The sequence below is a fragment of the Rhinolophus sinicus genome, chromosome 3 (genome assembly GCF_057876585.1).
Source record: "Rhinolophus sinicus isolate RSI-liver-muscle chromosome 3, RSI-T2T, whole genome shotgun sequence".
NCBI lineage: Eukaryota > Metazoa > Chordata > Mammalia > Chiroptera > Rhinolophidae > Rhinolophus > Rhinolophus sinicus.
In genome coordinates, this window is record NC_142503.1 from 8916680 (window position 1) to 8928024 (window position 11345).

Genomic DNA, 11345 nt, shown 5'->3' on the forward strand with positions numbered 1-11345 from the left:
AAAGTCGACGCTTATTTTAGAAAATAAATACGGTATAGCAACAGACCAAAATTGCCTGATTGCTTCTTGAATGTTTGAAGAAATCACCTCATTTTTAATGACCATTGCCTCCCATTGTCTTGAATGTCATGTTGCTATTTCATCAATACCTGTCCCTTGGACCTTTGGGAGGCATTACCAGCTATGGTACAATTCAACCTTCAGACTCAAATCTAGACTTGAGCTCTGTTAATGAAGAAAAGGGAAAGCAAGCCCTCCCTGTTTCATGTTTATCCTGAAATTAGGAGTGGCTCAGAGGAAAAAAACCAAAAAAAAGTTGACATTTCCAATATTCCTATATTCTAATGTATATTTCCACTGTAAAATAACCCCTTGATATTTATGCTGATTACCTGGGATATGGGTAAGTGTTATTAAATAGGAAAATAATATCATAGTTTTTTGAGCATAGTTTTTTGTAACCACTTATTTTCTCACTTTTAAGAATACCTTTGATAATATAGTAGAAAAAAAACTCCACCGACGATCATCTGGTATCAATTTCCACAGGTAAGGACATAACTAGGATGACCCAGGACTCAATTCTTACCACTCTTCAAAACACGTTTAAGGGCTCACTCCAAATCTACAGTTAACATATTCGAAAAACTGGTCTTTAGGGTTTAGATTCTTGGCACACGGCTTTCCCCAGACTCCCTAGACTCTAATTCCTAATCTACAATGCAGCCTCTGAAGGACAATTGTCAAAGCTTGATACACAGTGGAAAAGAGATATTTTTCTATCACCTGCCAAATGAAAAGTTAAATACCTTATTGAAATGCATAGCAAAATCCTTTATCACCAGAGGGCAAGACTTGCTTTCAATACTTTATTTAAACTTACATGTCATTACTGTCTGGCACATATAGTAGCTCAAAAGCTTTCTGGATGTTTTCTTCACTTCATAGGAAAAAACTGGTCTGTTAATTTTTTCTTTCTTCCACAGCAGGACCAAACTATAATTATACCAAATCTCCTTATGCTATAACTAGGCAAAAGATTGAGGTGTTTACATGTTTAAACGAAATTCTTAATTCCCTCAAATTCTGCCATGCATTTTTAAAAAATCTGTTTCTTTATCTCATATTTCTAAGTCCCCCATGACATATGTTACCTATGTATAATATTTTTAAACCCACATGTGCCAAATATGCTGTTACTGTTCTCACACTATTAGTCACGTAAAGCTCTTCACTAATTCTGCATAACAGAATGTTCCCAACACTTGAAGACACTTGCAAAATTTCACAATTTTAAAAATTCTTTTATACCCCAAAGCTCACAACATTAATTTTTAATTTTCCTGAGGAAAGCAGGAAACCCAAAACTGATTTAAGGAGCAAAGTTTAATAACACTAATTAGGCCTTTTAACCATAGCCACAATTGGCTATTTTCATTCAATCTTTTGGTTCATTGCTCCATTCAACTTCTAGTCCAAGAAATGTTTTGCCTTTTCATTGGGTCTTTCTCTTTGCTGGCCCCATCTACACAGCATTCAACAGCTTTTATTCCAATCCATTTAGCCTTTAATGTTCAATTCAAGCCTAAAGGAATCATGGCTAAGGCAAGATACAGAAATGGAAATGTGTTTGAATCTCCTTTTACTGCCATGTAATCTTATAAAATGCCATTTCTTTCACCACCCCTCTCTGCCATATTTGAATGTCTCTTAAGACAATCTCTTCTCTTCCTGGCACTCAGCTTTGTTTTATCATTTATCCGTTTCTATCTTCCTAACTCACTGTCCTATTTCCTCTTTCACTTCTTCACTCAATTCTTCTCTTATTTTCTTTTCTCTTGAAATACAGCCCCCCCCTCCACACACACACACAAAAGCAAGAATTAAAGGGGAGAAAATCTAATGCCTGTCCTTGAACTATTACCTGAAGTTTCATTGACTTATTTTATTTCACATTTGTTCCTTTTCTCCCAAATATCTTGGTTTGTGTTGCTTTTTCATTTTTTTTTTTTCTCACTCTCTCTCTACTCACCATCCAGATAGTTAAAACCTATCTTATCTTTTCCTAACCACTGAGGGTCACCCTTTATTCTTTGACTAGCAGATTCACAATCCTGGTTAACCAGGTGTACTTCAGAAGATAATTAGCCATCTGCTACCTTGCATGTATTTAATAATTTTCTTTTGCCTTTGTTCTAAATCAAAGGAGTTATTGTAATAGTGGAAGTTGATATGTGAAATTCTTTGACCTGGCAACATCTCCCCAAAATAACACCCCATAGGTACTCATGTGCATTACATGTACCTAGAGCCCTATGAAGGATCCTATGTCCCTTCTCCCCTCCAAAAGTAGTTATCGTGTGCAAAAAAGATTAAGCCCTGATAATGCAGAATATTCATTTGTTGTTCCATAATTACAGTCATGTACGGAGGCTTCCATGTGCTATTGTGAATCTAGGCATGGGAGATATAAAGATAAGGAAAATGCAGTCCTTGCCCTCATGCGCCGTCCAGTGAGGGGTACACATAGCACCCTGAGATTAGGGCTGTGCTGTGACCACCAAATCATGTCGTGCAAATTGGGAGCAATGTACCTAAACCCACGTTGGATGGAGGGTAGAGGGACTCCTGGAAGATTTGCAGGTGGAAGCTACCCTGAGGCTGGGGCTGAGGTTTGACAGACCAAAGTGAAACAAAGAGATACGAAAAGGAATCGAAAGAGCATATACTAAAAAAATGTGCAACAATTACAAACATCCTGAAATGTGAAAACTGACTGGGAGGGGAGTAGAGAGGTGTGAAGGAACTCAGATATTGGGAGCTTGGGGTGGGTGTAGGGAGGGAGGAGGGAAAAGGTAAGTTTTGGAAAGGAGAAAGGGGTCATATAATGAAGGGCCTTTTATGCCAAGCTAAAGAATCTGATTTTCTCTCAAAGACAATGGGGAATTAATGAATAATTTACAGCAGAAAAATAGCATGAGCCAATGTTAAAATGTATATAAGTCAGTGTTAGGTGGAGCATAAAAACACTATCCTGAGGACATATGGTCCTAGTGTGCATTCCGACGCCATTCTTGCTTACCTGTGTGACTTTGGACACATGTAAGAGGTCTAATCTCTACTTTCTCTATTTATAAATGACAACAGAACCTGCCATGTTGTTGTGGAGATAAATGACAGAGGGAACCTATTTAAACCATCTAATGCATTGCCCTGTGTGTTGCTTATTCTCTATTTGTGCGTCCCTTTCCCCATCTCCCTTCCACTCTATATTTTGGTGTTTGCTCTCTGTCCTAAAAGTCTCATCCTTAAAGACTGAATTTTCCTGGCTCCCATACTCCCTGCTTCTTAGCCAATGGAAGGCACCAGCTAGAGATGTGAGGTGGAAAGAGAGAGGTGTTGGCGCCTTTCTTCTCTACTCTCTCCCAACTTCCATACTGTGGTCCTGATGCTGGCTGCATCCTTTCAATACCAGGGCCTCCCCACAGCTCTAGTTCTCACAGAGCTCCAGGAACTTTCTTTCCTCCCTTGGCCCTTCCTACAAGTATTTCCCACTCCACTACCCCGTGTGTCTCAACATCCTCTTTGGTTTTCTTAACCTTGTCACAACTCTACAGTTTCTCATTAAATCTCTTTATTTGAGCCATCTGAGTAGAATTCTATCTCTTGACAGAATTTCATCTGGGGCTCCTGGCTTCTAACGGGCCACAGAAACAATGTTAGAGAGAAGCCTCAAGCACCAAAAAGTGAAGTAGCAGTGGCATTCTTCCCACGCTAGCATGCCCTAAAATGTGCTGTCCAAAATGAAAGCAACGTGACTATTTATGAGTAGTAGTATTACATGGAGTGTTGATTCTTTTTCATTAGTATTAGAAGGAATGGTGAGTTGTTGCTAAGCAGCTGGTATGAGGTTTATTCTTCAAATCCCATTACTTCCTTAAACTTGAGTTCTACAACTTTCCATGAAATAGGTGGAACAACTCTCCGTGTGGGAGAGGTGAGAGCACATGTGCCACCCGAGCTCTCTGGGTGCCAAAAGTCCCTGTAGAGGGAAGACAGCAGTCTGTCGTAGCTACTAATATTGCAGAAGGAAAACTGACAGAAGAAGAAATTTGTAGTCAAACACCCGAAAGTCAGCACATAAAATAGTTAAGAATTCTTTGGCCACAATGGTGTAGCCATACTTTACTAGGGCCTGGGTGAAATATGAGTCTAGATTTAGATGATTTTCATCAGGATTTTACAGCAAGGATAAATATTTTTGTGGGAAGGGAGGCAACAAAGGAAAAATCTCTAAACCATGTAAGAGCTTATAGTACATTCAAGAGAAACCTCTTTATTGACCAAAATATTTTAGCCAAATCCTAGAGTAGTAGAGCATTTCATAAACTCAAGTACTGCCACTAAAAAGATGAAAAGGATGAACAACAAGGCACAACAAAGGACCATACAAACTTGCAACAATATTTTTGAGGAAGCATGCTGATTCAAAATATTTTAACGATGTTGGAGGTTGGGGAAAAGTGGGCAACTGGTTAATAATCAAGTAAACCTGTAAAAGTAGAAAAGAATAGACACAGGCCAAGGGGGAGATTCTTTTCTCTGTTATATCCAGTTTGTATCTTATAAGTAGGACACACTATCTTAGTATCAAACAATGTACCTTGTTTGAAAAACAAACAAGAAGGGAGAAAGGAAAACAAGGAGAATTCCAATTGATCAAAAGATTTATAATACCATTAACTTAAGGGCTGCTTCTTCACAAGGCAAAAGGATGTGCCACTTTCTGTAATGTGAACTATCAAGGCATAAACGTGTTATCTAGTTCACCAATCACTTCAAAGATGAGTTTGGGGCTTGCAATGAATGTTGTGCCGACAGAAACTGAGAACTAAACTTTGGGGTTTTGCAACCAATAATAAGAAGTTAGAAATTAAGGGTAAGCCTTTCTGGAATTTAATAAAAAGCTTGGTGAAAGTAGGTGGGAAAACAATACATAAGGGGAAAGTCTATACCATCAGAAACTAAAGAGAGTTTTCGGTTCAGATATGCATGCGTCTGAATCCCTAGTTTACTTCTAGGAACCCTGACTTAAGACAAGCTTGGAAGGAAGGAGAATAGAGAGGTACGCCCGTGGCAAGGGGGACACATCACCCAATTAAGGAGCTGTCAAGAGGTTATTGGCCAGAGGACCATAGAAAGGTGCCAAGTGGCTGGAGCCTAGGAGGTGGTAAAGAGAAGAGGGGCAAATTCTGCTTGATTCCCTCTCCTGAAGCCTGCGCACTGTGATCCCAAAGGAGAGCCGTGCTCACAAAATGCCAGTGAAGCACAAGAAGGTGAGGAGCCAGAGAGGGTGGCAGTCTTTGCAAGAACTGCCGAGAGCAGCAGGCAGTGGCAGGCAGCCTGCGCCGTGCAACACGTTTGTTATTTCAGGTCCAAGCCTGGTACATCTCGCTTCGATTGCATGCCAAGCCTTGCTCCCCAGACTTGCAATTCCATCTCCCAGGGAAATTGCCTGTGGCCTTCGCCTCCCTGACAAACACTTTTTTGGTGGATTGACCCCTCTGGGACCATAGTTACTGCTCAGAGAGTAGATTTGTTTCGCTTGCCTTTCACATCTGTACTTCCTAGAAGCCTGAATCTCTTTCACTGTCTCCTGTCTTCACCATGTCTTCCGAGAGAGCAATGGAGCAGCTGGAGGACGCGGCCTTGCTGCAGACGGATGCTTTCGACTTCTTTGCCTCTTGTCTTTGCTTTATTATACAGGAAGGCCAAGAGGCAAGGAAAATTAAAAGGAGGAAAATCTCAGTAAAGTGCCGTATATAACTAGAGGAAGGGGTCTCTGAGTTGGGCACTTTCCTTGCAGAGTTTGAGCAGGAGGGTTACTTAATAAGGAAAGTAATATGTGATTGTTTTATTTAAAGTAGAATAACAGAAATACTTTCAATGTGGGCATCCCAAAAAACACTTCCTAGATTTTTTTCTTGGGGTTTTTTCCAAAATCCTTTCTTATAGTTTCTTAACCTAGATGTGTCTAACTTTAAGAAAAAGAGAAACAGAGAGCAAAAGAGACATGGGATTTAAACATATGAGTGAAGGGATCAAATTTTCTTTTAGCTACTGGAAAGTAATTCCTGAGTTAAACATATCAAGAGGGTGATACCTTTGCAATATAAATAGCTACTTAGTTTTTAATTTAGCGAGGTTTATTTTCCATATACTGGCTTCTTTCATTTATTCAGATGACAAACACTTGTACAAATAGCCGGAGTCGAGAGAGACATTCCAACCTGGTTTGTGCTTACTCCACTTTCTCGGTCTCAGCCCCCAACCACAATGTTTTTCTTCATTATAAATATCATGTGGTTCTGGTACTTGGAAACCTTTCGGTGACTTTCCACTGCTCACAGAATGGGATGGATAGCAGACAGGCGCCTGCATAATCTTGCTTTCCCTCTTAACTCCTGCTTCACCAAACCCCTCCCTTTCCCACCTCATTGCCCAAGCACCTGGAAAACCCCACTCATCCGTTCAGCCTCACTTTAAATATCTCCCTTCCATGCCTGTCCTAACCAGTCCATCATTTACAACAGTGCTACGGTTATTCTAATTTACGTCACTGCAAAGTCCTGCTCATATGCTCCAGAGTCTTCTAGACCATAACCTCTTTGGAGGGTGAATTGGTTTTAAAAACTGAATCCCCAGACTTATCCCAGTATCTGGCATTAGCTAGGAGTACAATAAACCTTTGGAGTTGATTCATGAATTTCATATTAAATGGCGAAACAGCTCCTTGCTTCAGTGTCAGCAGCAATACAGGATTACATTCTATTTCAGAACAAAATTCAGAAAAGCCAAATTTCTGTCACATACCCTTTCCATGTTAGAGTCAGAAGACTCAAATTGCCACCACAGAAGAAACAAGGAGAAACTTGACATTCTGGAATGATATGTTGTTTGACGTTCAATATCTTGCAGGAAAAAAAAAAATCAAAGCTTATAACATCAAAGCTTTAGCTCCTTAATTTCTAACAAATCACTGTGTCTTCATTACTTTGTCTTCATGGCAGTGTTGATCTAATGTAAATTGTGTACTGTAGCTTTAAAGGTCAGTTCTCAAGTATTTCAACCTAAAAGGAAAGTTAGGGAGAGTTCATTTTGAATACCAGGAAACACCAGAGTTTGATTTTTAGTGTTTCCATCCTATTTTAAGTTCTGTCATTCTTTGTTGTAGGAATTTGAGGTGGATTTTGTCCTGTGGTTTTGGACTCAATAAATAATTGCTTTTGAAAGAATCTTATTCTTTCAAAGAATCGCCTGTCAGTTGTTGCCCAATACAATATATTTTGACAAAAATGGGGCCCAAGTAAGAAGAAAGCTGGACAGGATGTGAAATCTGTTTCTCATACTACAATTCATTTTAATATATGCCATGAAATTCCAGCTAAGTCAGAGTTTGAAGCATTGTTTTTGAAGCTACTAAGGAGTCGCGTGAGAGTACGTTTGCTTCAGAAGACGGATGACGTTAAGAGGCCCTGATTCTGGCTTAGAGATCTTACACAGAACGTGGTTATGCTCCTCCATGCCTGTGGCAAACCTGGTTATGACGGCTTTGGTGAGCATGTGGAAATAAAAAGACACACTTCCCACCAAGGCTATTAGTAACTGCGACTATGGAGACAGGTGCTCCATGAATAACATCAGAATAATAGTACCTCAGATTGAATCCCCACTTACTTTAGACCAGACACTGTACTGAGGGCTTTCCATACTTCAGCCCATTAAAGCATCTATTGTACAGGATTTTCCTCTCAAAAATCCCATACAAATGCAGACTGGTGCAGCCGCTATGGAAAGCAGTGTGGAGGTTCCTCAAAAAATTACAAATAGAATTACTGTATGACCCAGCAATCCCTCTCTTGGGTATCTACCAAAAAAATCTGAATTTTTTTTTAAATTAAAGTTTATTGGGGTGGCTTTATTTACGGTGGCCAAGACATGGAAACAACCAAAATGTCCTTCGATAGATGAATGGATAAAGAAGTTGCGATATATATACACAATGGAATACTATTCAGTGGTAAGAAAAGATGATATAGGAACATTTGTGACAACATGGATGGATCTTGAGAGTATGATGCTAAGGGAAATAAGTCAGACAGAAAAAGCAGAGAACCATATGATTTCACTGATACGTGGTATATAAACCAAAAACAACAAAAGAACAAGACAAACAAATGAGAAACAAAAACTCATAGACACAGACAATAATTTAGTGGTTACCAGAGGGTAGGGGGCGTGGGGGGTGGTAGATGAGGGTAAAGGGGATCAAATATATGGTGATGGAAACAGAACTGACTCTGGGTGGTGAACACACAATGGGGATTTATAGATGATGTAACACAGAATTGAACACCTGAAATCTATGTAACTTTACTAACAATTGTCACCCCAATAAACTTTAATTAAAAAAAAAATCCCATACAGTAGATGCTTTAAATCAATACTTCACCAAAGAGGAAACCACGACTTGGTTTGTTTTATGGACTTCAATGGAACAAATATGATCAGACAGTAGAACAACTTACGAAGATACAAGTGAGGAAAGCTTACATTTTGAAAAGCTGCATATACCGCTCTTTCCCCCAGCACATCCTTCCACCATCACTACATCAGCCCAACAGGAGATGTAGTTATTTCGTGGAGCTACTGAACCAGATGGGGTTTCAGATGGAGAAAAAACAGCAAGGAGATAAAGGCCTTACTGAAAACAGAAGCACAAGTTAAGGGAGAATTAAAAGGGAGCTCCCCAGGCCCTTTCTCCATTAGGCTCCCAGAGATGGCAGCCAGCTGAGGACGGTCCACTGAAAAGTCCACACATACGGACAAATAGACAGAAAAGCCACCAGACAACATGATTCACCTACATCCATAAGGCTTCACGTTGGGTGTTTAGTGCCTCAATATTATAAACAGACAATTCAGGCCTCCAAACAAGTAAGGAAATCCTGTAACATTGAAGACCAAAACAAATCAATATGAAAACAAAACTGTATGAAAATAGATAAAATGTGAGATACAGAAGAAATACTTTTTAAATCTGTAATGAACATCCCTAGGAAGATAAACTATTTTACCCATAAAACATAAAAAATATCATCTGTAAAAGAAACTCAAAAACACTCTTAGAAGTTAATGATTGTGGGGACAGAGCCCCAGAGAGCAGTATCCAGGCTCTCAGCCTCACATGGAGGGGTGCTGGCTCAGGTAGTAAATGGCCATCAACTGTGGCTAGTTGGCCGTCAGCTGTAACCAGTGAGCCATTAGCCACTAATATAACTGCCGTGGCTACGCTAGCAGTAAATGGGGTTAGCAAGAAGATGGTGGCTGAGCCTGCAAGAGCTGATTGCAGAGAAGCGGATGCCACCAGCGACAATATAATGATATGACTCCCCTACTTATGTCTCCATGGGTGTTCCTTTTTGACCTCACCATATCCTGCGTTCTTATGTGGGGAGCGGGAGCAGAGACCCCGCCAGATGCCCTGCACGACAATGATCTTGGGAATAAAATACACCCTAGAAAAGGTAGAAGAAAAAAGTCAAGAAAGTAGCACCAGATGTCGAAGAAAATAGAGAAACTATAAGAAAATTGGAGACTTTAACCACAGATCCAACATCTAAGCTATGTACGCAAGATATAATGCCTAAATAAGAGAACAGAGGAAATAAAGGGGAATAAATTATCAAATAAATGATAAAATACAATTTCCAATTGCAAGAGCACGGCAAGTGCCATCAGTGAAGGAGAAAGGACCAACACCGTAACTCATTACTATGAAGGTCCAGAAAACCAAGGACAAGGATGCTGTAAGTCTCTGAGGGTTGGAGAGTGGGGGGAATGATTAGAAAAAATTGAGGACTGTCCTCAATCAAAAAATTAGAAATCAAATGGAAACTAGAGGAAAATGGAGCAATAGGCCTAAAATTTCAAGTGAAAATAATTTCCCACCCAGAATTACATATCCAAGTGACTCAATAAACTAAGAGTAAGGTCATAAAAAAGGACATTTTATAAAACATAAGGTTTCAAAAAAATGTGCCTCCCCAATTTTATCTTCTATGATAGGAAGACAACAGATAATATCTAAAAATGGAGCAGCAAGCACATGCATTTTATTTAGAAACAGAAAAAAATATTCCAGGGGAAATAAAGTACTGTTTATTTAGAAATAGTTTGCTCTTTGTGGTGACACTCGGGTGAGGGAGGTGGGGAAGGGGACAGCTGTTTATCATGAAATCTTCTCCAGTACTACTTAACCTGTAATCTTTATACTCATATGACCCTGTTTCCCCGAAAATAAGACCTAGCCGGACAATCAGTTCTAATGCGTCTTTTGGAGCAAAAATTCATATAAGACCTGGTCTTATGCTACTATAATATAAGATCAGGCCTCATATAATATAATATGATATGATATGATATGATATGATACAATATAACACCGGGTCTTATATTAATTTTTGTTCCAAAAGATGCATTAGAGCTGATTGTCTAGTTAGATCTTATTTTCAGGAAAACACAGTACATCAACAAACATTTTTAACTAAAAAAAGAAAGATTGATGGATAAATTAGTTACAGTATCACCCAACATGTGCTTTTCAATAATTCCACTGAATCTGATAACACTAAGTTGGACTAAAACCATCCAGAAACGGTTGATGCAGGCAGACCTGACTCTGTGCTGGAGTTCCTGAGCATCTGTGCTACAGAAATGAGTCCCTGCTGAGACCTACAGCAAGGACTTTTCTGCTACTCTAAATGTCGCCCCCAGGCCAGCCATCCCAGATTCTGATAGAGATGGGCCTGTGTCATCTTCATTTTGACCCGTGGTGACCTCTGCTCTGCCCGGCACAGCACAACAGCAGCAAAAATATCAGCTCTGTTCCTTAAATCATCTCGTGCTGAATGTCCCTTCATAACCACTGAGGACTCACAGAGGTCTTCTTTGCCCAGTCAAATGGACAACAGTTCTGTAACCACTAAAAATTCGGATGTGGGGACCACTCATATTTTCACATCCACTATAGATGCAACCTCGAAAGCAAACTACATCCATACTCCTTTCTCATAGAAAAAACCACATCAGTTAACAAATGGTAAGAAGTCAACAGGAACTATTCTACTAAATGAACAGTTTTACTTTATTTGAGTCATGGTGGTTATGCACCGTGTTAGGAGGTGGGGGGTGGGGGGTAGAGACATTTGAGTCTCCTTGGCATCTAGTTACAGCTCTCTGAAGGTCTGCTCTTGTGTCACCCATTTACTGTCACTCGAATAGCC